This window comes from Thalassophryne amazonica, chromosome 3 (genome assembly GCF_902500255.1).
Source record: "Thalassophryne amazonica chromosome 3, fThaAma1.1, whole genome shotgun sequence".
Lineage (NCBI taxonomy): Eukaryota > Metazoa > Chordata > Actinopteri > Batrachoidiformes > Batrachoididae > Thalassophryne > Thalassophryne amazonica.
Window position 1 is genome coordinate 132,428,443 of NC_047105.1, and position 7,463 is coordinate 132,435,905.

The window sequence follows — 7,463 nt, forward strand, 5'->3', positions numbered from 1 at the left end:
TCCATGTCTATTTTCAGTAAGTCCATGTCTACCTTTAGTAAGTCCATGTCTACCTTTAGTAAGTCCATGTCTACCTTTAGTAAGTCCATGTCTATTTTCAGTAAGTCTATGTCTGTCATTAGCAAGTCCATGTGTTGTGGTTTGCCCCTGGTCTGCTGGCCTCTGTCTTTTTATGTTTTCAGGTGAAGCTAAGGTGGAGCTGCTGGTGATTTGGATGGGTGCTTTTTGCTGCGTACGTCAGGGCTCTGCTCCCCACTGCCAGAGGGCACCTGTCATGGGTTCGGGGCCAGAATCTTCCCTGAGACCACCTGAAGAACCTCCGAGTTTCTTCTGGTCAGAACCGGGTTCCCAGCTGTGCCAAGCCATTGCACCCAGCAGGTAGTGATGGCAATCTCAAGGCCTCATGAACCAATGAGCCACTTCAACACAACTGGCTGAAAATCGACACACTGCTTCGAGGCGTTTGATACAGTTTGAAGGGTGACATCTGCTGGATTGCTTTGAGAATTACCCTGAGCGAGTGCTGTGACAAATGTTTGCAGTAATTCATGACTGATGTGGTTTGTCCGTGAAAAATACTAATAAAAAATGTCATCTTCGTTATTGTGTCTTTCTTAATGTAATAAATAGTCCCTACAGATGCACACATACTGGTTATGAAAGCCTTTATTGTAGACTATATGTAGATTCATCAGTCCTCAAATAATATTTGGATGGAATGTGACGGGAAAAGTGAGAAAGGCATGTGCTTCTGCAACTTGTGCTTATGATACTGTAATTTGTAAATTAGAATAGAGGGGATAGGATTGTGCAACTATCAACAATTTTTATTCAAAAAAAGAATCATTTCAACAGTGCTGGGCTTTAATCGGCTCCTCTTCTGCCTCACCACCTCTCCAGCTTTGGAGAAGACCCGCTCGCTAAAATCACAGCTCTTCAGTCACTCAGCTCAGTCTCTGATCTACTATGAATATATAGTCTAACCTATAACCTGTGTTGATGTGCTGTGTGGATAAATGTATATGAATGGATGCCTGTTGTGTGTGGTTAGGTCCTATGTGTATGTAGCTAACTATACTAAATGAACTCTAAACTAGACCTAAATATAAACTAATGCTGTCCCTGTCACGTAGTAATTGGCAATAACACTGTCGCTAGCAGTCTCCTCCTCTCACAAACCCACAGTTTGTGCCGCGATTCAGATCTCATTTAAATACTTGGCGGGTCGTATTGACACGCCCAGATTATTCGACTTTCCCGCGAAGCTCGACAAGTGGTGTGACGTAACGAGGCCCCGCTCGCAGTGGTCACGTGATGGAGGCGTGCTCGAAACGCTGCTCACCGACACTTCTGGCTCACAAAGCTCGATGTTGTGTCGAGCAGCCTGACTCGAGCTTAACATCACTACCAGCAGGTAACTCCAGCTTCTGTTTTTCTCGTAGTGTATTTAGTTTGGCGTTCTGCCACCATGTTGGAGCTAATGTCACTTTTCTGTTTTCCTGATGCGAGCCTCTGAGCTCCTTGACTTTTTTTCCCGGCTGAGTTTTTTGGACTGAAGTCTCCGCTCTTGTTGCAACTCCACCTCTGTGGGCACCCATGTCCACAACAGTAACTGTTTGTTTGTTTGTTTTTTATCTGGCGCTTTCAGACTCTGTTACATGTCGTGTTTTTCCTGCTGTGTCATTCCAAGTTTCTAATTATGCCGTTATCAATCGTTTCTTTTTCTGCAGTGTGAGCTTCGGCTCTTAATTCATACTTAAGTAATGTAAAACGGTTCATATGTTTTTGTTTTTTTGTTTTTTTTCCACGTCACACTTTTGTTTCTGGCTTTAACATGGACATTCTGTCGCGTGTGTAATCACACGCAGCTGTTGTCAGTCCGTTCATCTCCGCGCTGCGTAGTGTTCAGCAGATATGCTGCTCAGAGTTCGTTCCTTTGTGGAGTTCAGTGAACATCAATGTGTAATCTGTAATTCGGGTTGGTGCCGTTTTAGTACAATGTGCAGTCATGTTGTTATTCCACGGGTTGAACCGTTCAGTTACAGTATGATCGAATCTGCTGATAGACAGATCAACACGCAGCCACTAAGCGCTGAGTTACTGCGGTTCTCTGAGTGCAGTTTCCCAGAGAATGTGAGCTGCCAAATTCCTGCATACATTTAAAGTAGACCTGCATTGAAATAAATGCAGTCAGATCTTTTATACATAAGATCCTTCTGAATGTAGTTAAGTAAATCTGCAAGTCCAGATCTGTCATTCAACTGAGAAATCTTAGTTTAAAAATGACATTTACAGCTAAAATTTAGCCTTCTGCAAAACTGTCATCACATCCGGGACACTGCTGAGACGTCAGAGAGAAGACCCTATCCCAGCATGCATTGCGCGCGCCAACGGTAATTTGTGGGTTTACACCAGTTTGCATCTCTTACAAAAGCACCTTTTTATTGTCTTATACAGAAGGATAGACTTTTTTAAAAACTTCATATTGTCTTGCGGCACGTTTGATGGATATACATTTCTTTTATTGTTGCTTGAAAATGATTTTTGGGGACTTTTTCATACGCCCATTTGAAAATCTACTGTCTTTAGCCTCCAGTGTTACCGCCGCCGGGTACGGATGCAGGACCCGCAAAGAATTCAAGTCATTAAAAAGATATAAACCTCTCTCAGTGGCCACGGAGCTCTGCGGCTTCAATTACCGAGACCGTGCGGCGCTGCAGATTTTGCCGCAAGAAGTTTGTCCTTGCGGGCAACAGGTGTCACCGGTCCGCATCAAAACAGTGAGCTTAGTCTCTGGACTTGTTGCCAAGTTGTCCTTGCGGGCAACAGGTGTCACCGGTCCGCATCAAAACAGTGAGCTTAGTCTCTGGACTTTTTGCCAAGTTGGCAGCACCTCCATTCAGTAGACAGGGAGGTGGTGCCGGCTGCACAGCAGACACGAGGGCGGTGTGAGTGGCCCGCTGCGGCGTTTACCGAGCCCGCAGACTCAGTAAGCGCATCGGAGGCAGTGAGAGCAAGGCGTCGGAGAAGAACGTCGCCCGCTGTCGATGTCGCCGCTGATCTGAGCATGCAGAGCTGTATCTCTCATTCGTTGCAGCTTACTTTTGGATGTTGAAACCAGGATGTGTATAACAGTAACATTACTAACAGATAAAATCAATTTCAGTGCGGGATCGGAGTGAAGGCGCGAGTGCTCCGTCTTCTGCCTCACGTCACTGCAATGTCCTGAATTTACAATTTTTGCGGAGGGTCAAATTTTAGCTGCAAATTTGTCATTTTTAAATGAAGATTTCTCCACTGAATTACAAATTTGGGCTTGCAGATTTACTTTACTGCATTCATAAGGGTCTTATAAATACATATCAGCTATTTCTTTCTGAGATCTGACCACATTTATTTCAGTGCAGGTCTACTTTAAGCCTGGAACTTGGAGCTGTCATCTGACTGTCAGTCTGCCACATATGCCCACCTTTAGGGTGTGTCATGTCAAACTAAGATCCTGAACTAACCACATGAATGAATTGAACCTCTGAACTGCTTCGTTTGGATTTATTTTCATTTCCAGATGGGTGCCCATATGCACTCCATAATCTCACCTGCCCCCCCCCCTCCCGCAGCGTCACAGGCTCACTTCCCTGGTTCCTGTCCCGGTCCTGTCTGTGTCGTCCATCCTCCTTTGTTCTTCCACTGTGCAGTCCCTTGTTTGGTTCAATAAACTTTTGGTTAACTCCTCCTGTCTGCCTTACTGCTCCTACTCTTGGGTCTAACACGCAAGCCGGTCCCAGACCATAACAGAAGATTCTGGCCAAAACAATGACCCAGCAGGAGCAGTTTTAGTTCCTAGTCTAGTTTGTTCCTGGTCTTCTAGTTGGTTCCTCCTCGTCCTTAGTTCGTAGTCTGATCTGTTTTTTTGGTCTTATGAGTTTAGTTTCCTATTATTTCCCCCCCCTGTCTGTCCTTGTTCCTTTGTTTTCTGGTCCATAGATCCTTGGTTTGTCCCATAGTCTGGTCTGTCCTGGGTCTTGGTCTGTTCCTTGTCCAGCTCATCTTTAGTTTTTGTCTATTCCTACTCCAGTCTAGTTATTTATGAATCCCTAGTTTTCTGTTCCTCATTTTCTGGGAAAATGCCCCTTACCACAGGTGACCGTGGGACCCATTGGCCTGGGTTGTGGGGGTACTTCCTGGGGTTTGATTGTGAATGTCCCCTGGGAAGCATCGCCCCCACTGGTGACCTTGGCCTCATTTTCCACAGTCGTGGGAGTGCACCCCAGAGTTGGATTGTGAAAGTCCTGAGGCAGCGGGGGTAGCTGCTCTAGGGTTTGTGAATGTCCTTTGGGGTGGCAGGGGGGCTTTCCTAATTACTGTTTGTTTATTTTCCACCCTCTGCTGCCCCAGAGTTTGATTGGGAATGTCCTCTGGGGTAGTGGAAGGGGGTTGTTGTCCTGGCCCTAGTCAATTTTGTTTTTTTTTGTTTTTTTTTCCTGGTCCATGGACCAGTTCTTGTTTCATGTCCTGGTTCCCAAACCAGCTCTGTTTTATGTTCTCCTGGTTTCCAGACCAGTCCCTGGTTTTGTTTTCCTGATTCTCAGACCAGCACTGTTCTCCTGGTTTCCAGACCAGCCCCTGGTTTTGTTCTCCTGGTTCCCAGACCAGTATTGGCCGTGTGTCTCCTGGGTCTCGCACCAGTCCTAGTCTAGTTTCCAGACCAGCCTTTAGTTTTATCATTCCCAGACCAGTCCTGGTTCCCTAACCAGGCCTGTTTTGTTGTCTCCTGGTTCTCAGACCAGCTCTGTTTATATTTCCTGGTTCCCAATTCTGCCCTGTGTTTATTTCTTGGTTCCCAGACCAGTCTGAGAGTGTTCCTGTTCCCCTGCCAATCCTGTCTTTTTTTTTTTTTTTTGGTTCCCAGACCAGCACTCTGTTTATTTCCTGGTTATTCCGTGTCTGTATTTCCCTGTGTTCTAGTTGAACCCCAGTTTGTTCCTTATGAGTCCCCTCCTGTGGCATTAGCTCCTGTCCCTATTGATTCTGAGTTTTCTGTCAGTGTGTGTGGTCCTTTTTCTGTCAGTCTGATTCCCATGTGTTCAAGTCTATAGCCATGTTTCTTGTTTGGTCACCTGTTCTGGTCCTCCACCCTGGTCTGCCTTCTGTCCTATGTCAGTTCTCAGTCCATTCCAAGTTCTCCATCTTTTGTTCCAAGTTGGGCTCCACTCCTCCTCCCCCAAGTGGGGTTAGTCCTATCCCTGGTTTTCCACTCATCTTCTTCGTCGGCCCTGGAGGGTTCGTGTGGTTCCAGTCCTGTTCTCCCGTTGACCCTGGAGGGTTGCACGGCACTTCTCCGTCGTGGGCCCTGGATGGTCATTCCAGGCCTCCTGCTCCATGGACCCTGGTGGGTCGCACAGCAACTACTCCGTTGTGGGCCCTGGAGGGTCGTTGCAGTTATGCTCCTCCATGGACCCTGGTGGGTCGCACTGCAACTACTCCGTCGTGGGCCCTGGAGGGTCGTTCCAGTCCTGCTCCTCCGTGGACCCTGGTGGGTCGCATGGGAACTACTCCGCCATGGGCTCTGAAAGGGGTCGCATTGTTCCCTCCCCGTCTTCGTCTCCCACCCTGTGTCCGTCGTGCCTTCCTCCTCTGGGGTTTCTGTCTCCGGCTTGGCCTGGTGAGTCAGCCAGGGGTTGCCCTTGGGGGGGTGCTGTTGTGGTTTACCCCCGGTCTGCTGGCCTCTGTCTTTATGTTTACATGTGGAGCTACTGGTGATTTGGCTGGGTGCTTTTTGCTGTGTGTACGTCAGGGCTCTGCTCGCCACTGCCAGAGGGCACGTGGGCCCTGCCCCATCTGTCAAAACGGCACATGGAATTGACAGCGTGGCGTCTCACAGCTGAGCTGGAGCTACACTGAGTGGGTGTTCACAGCTGACACTCATCAGCACTCCTGATTTAACCCTGAACCTGTCATGGGTTTTGTGCCAGAATCTTTCCTGAGACCACCTGAAGAACTTCTGCATTTCTCCTGATCGGACCTGGGTTGCCATGGGTTCCCAGCTGTGCCAAGCCATCGCACCCAGCCGGTAACTCAAGTTTCTGTTTGTCTCATGGTGTATTTAGTTTGGCGTTCTGCCACCATGTTGGAGCTAATGTCACTTTTCTGTTTTCCTGATGCGAGCCTCTGAGCTCCTTGACTTTTTTTCCCGGCTGAGTTTTTTGGACTGAAGTCTCCGCTCTTGTTGCAACCCCACCTCTGTGGGCTCCCATGTCCACAACAGTAACTATCTGTGTTTTTTCACTGGTGCTTTCAGGGGCAGTCTGTAACCCGCCGTGTTTTTTTCCCTCTAGAGTTTCCAGACTCTGTGTACTTTTCCAGAACTATGTTAGATGTTGTTTTTCCTGCCATGTCATTCCAAGTTTCTAATTATGCTGTTGTTTCTTTTCCTGCAGTGTGAGCTTCAGCTATTAATTCATACTTAAGTAATGTAAAACGGTTCTTTTTTTTTTTCCTCACATCACACTTTTGTTTCTGGCTTTAACATGGACATATTCTGTGGTGTGTGTAATCACATGCAGCTGTTAATTATCTGAGTCCGTTCATCTCCACGCTGCATAGTGTTCAGCAGGTACACTGCTCAGAATTCGTTCCTCTTTGTGGAGTTCAGTGAACATCAATGTGTCATCTATAATTCGGGTTGGTGCTGTTTTAGTACAATGTGCAGTCATTTTGTTATTCCACGGGTTGAACCGTTCAGTTACAGTATGATTTAATCTGCTGATAGGCGGGAGTGATCAACACGCAGCCACTAAGCGCTGAGTTAATGTAACTGTGGTTCTGAGTGCAATTTCCCAGAGAATGTGAGATGCCAAATTGCTGCATACATTTAAGCCTGGAACTTGGAGCTGTCATCTGACTGTCAGTCTGCCACATATGCCCACCTTTAGGGTGTGTCATGTCAAACTAAGATCCTGAATGAAATGAGACTGTGATAAGAACTGGACTACTGTATGAACTGCACTTTTGGTCTAACTCCCACCTGGAATGAACTGAGACTTGCTTCTGAACTAACCACATGAATGAACTGAACCCCTGAACTACTTAGTTTGGATTTATTTTCATTTCCAGATGTGTGCCCATATGCACTCCATAATCTCACTTCCCTGGTTGCTGTCCCGGTCCTGTCTATCTCGTCCATCCAGTCCTCGTGGTCCATCCTCCTTTGTTCTTCCACTGCGCAGTCCCTTGTTTGGTTCAATAAACTTTTGGTTAACTCCTCCTTTGTCTGCCTTACTGCTCCTGCTCTTGGGTCTAACACGCAACCCGGTCCCAGACATAGCACTTCAGACTTTTTTTTTTTCAGTAAAATGGTTCTTGGGAGTATGACTAAAACCTTTCAGCTTCTGGGGGGGGCTCCGCCCCCTTAGATCCCCCATCTTTTTAAGCATTTTTCTTTGATTTTCAGCTGACCCCCCCAA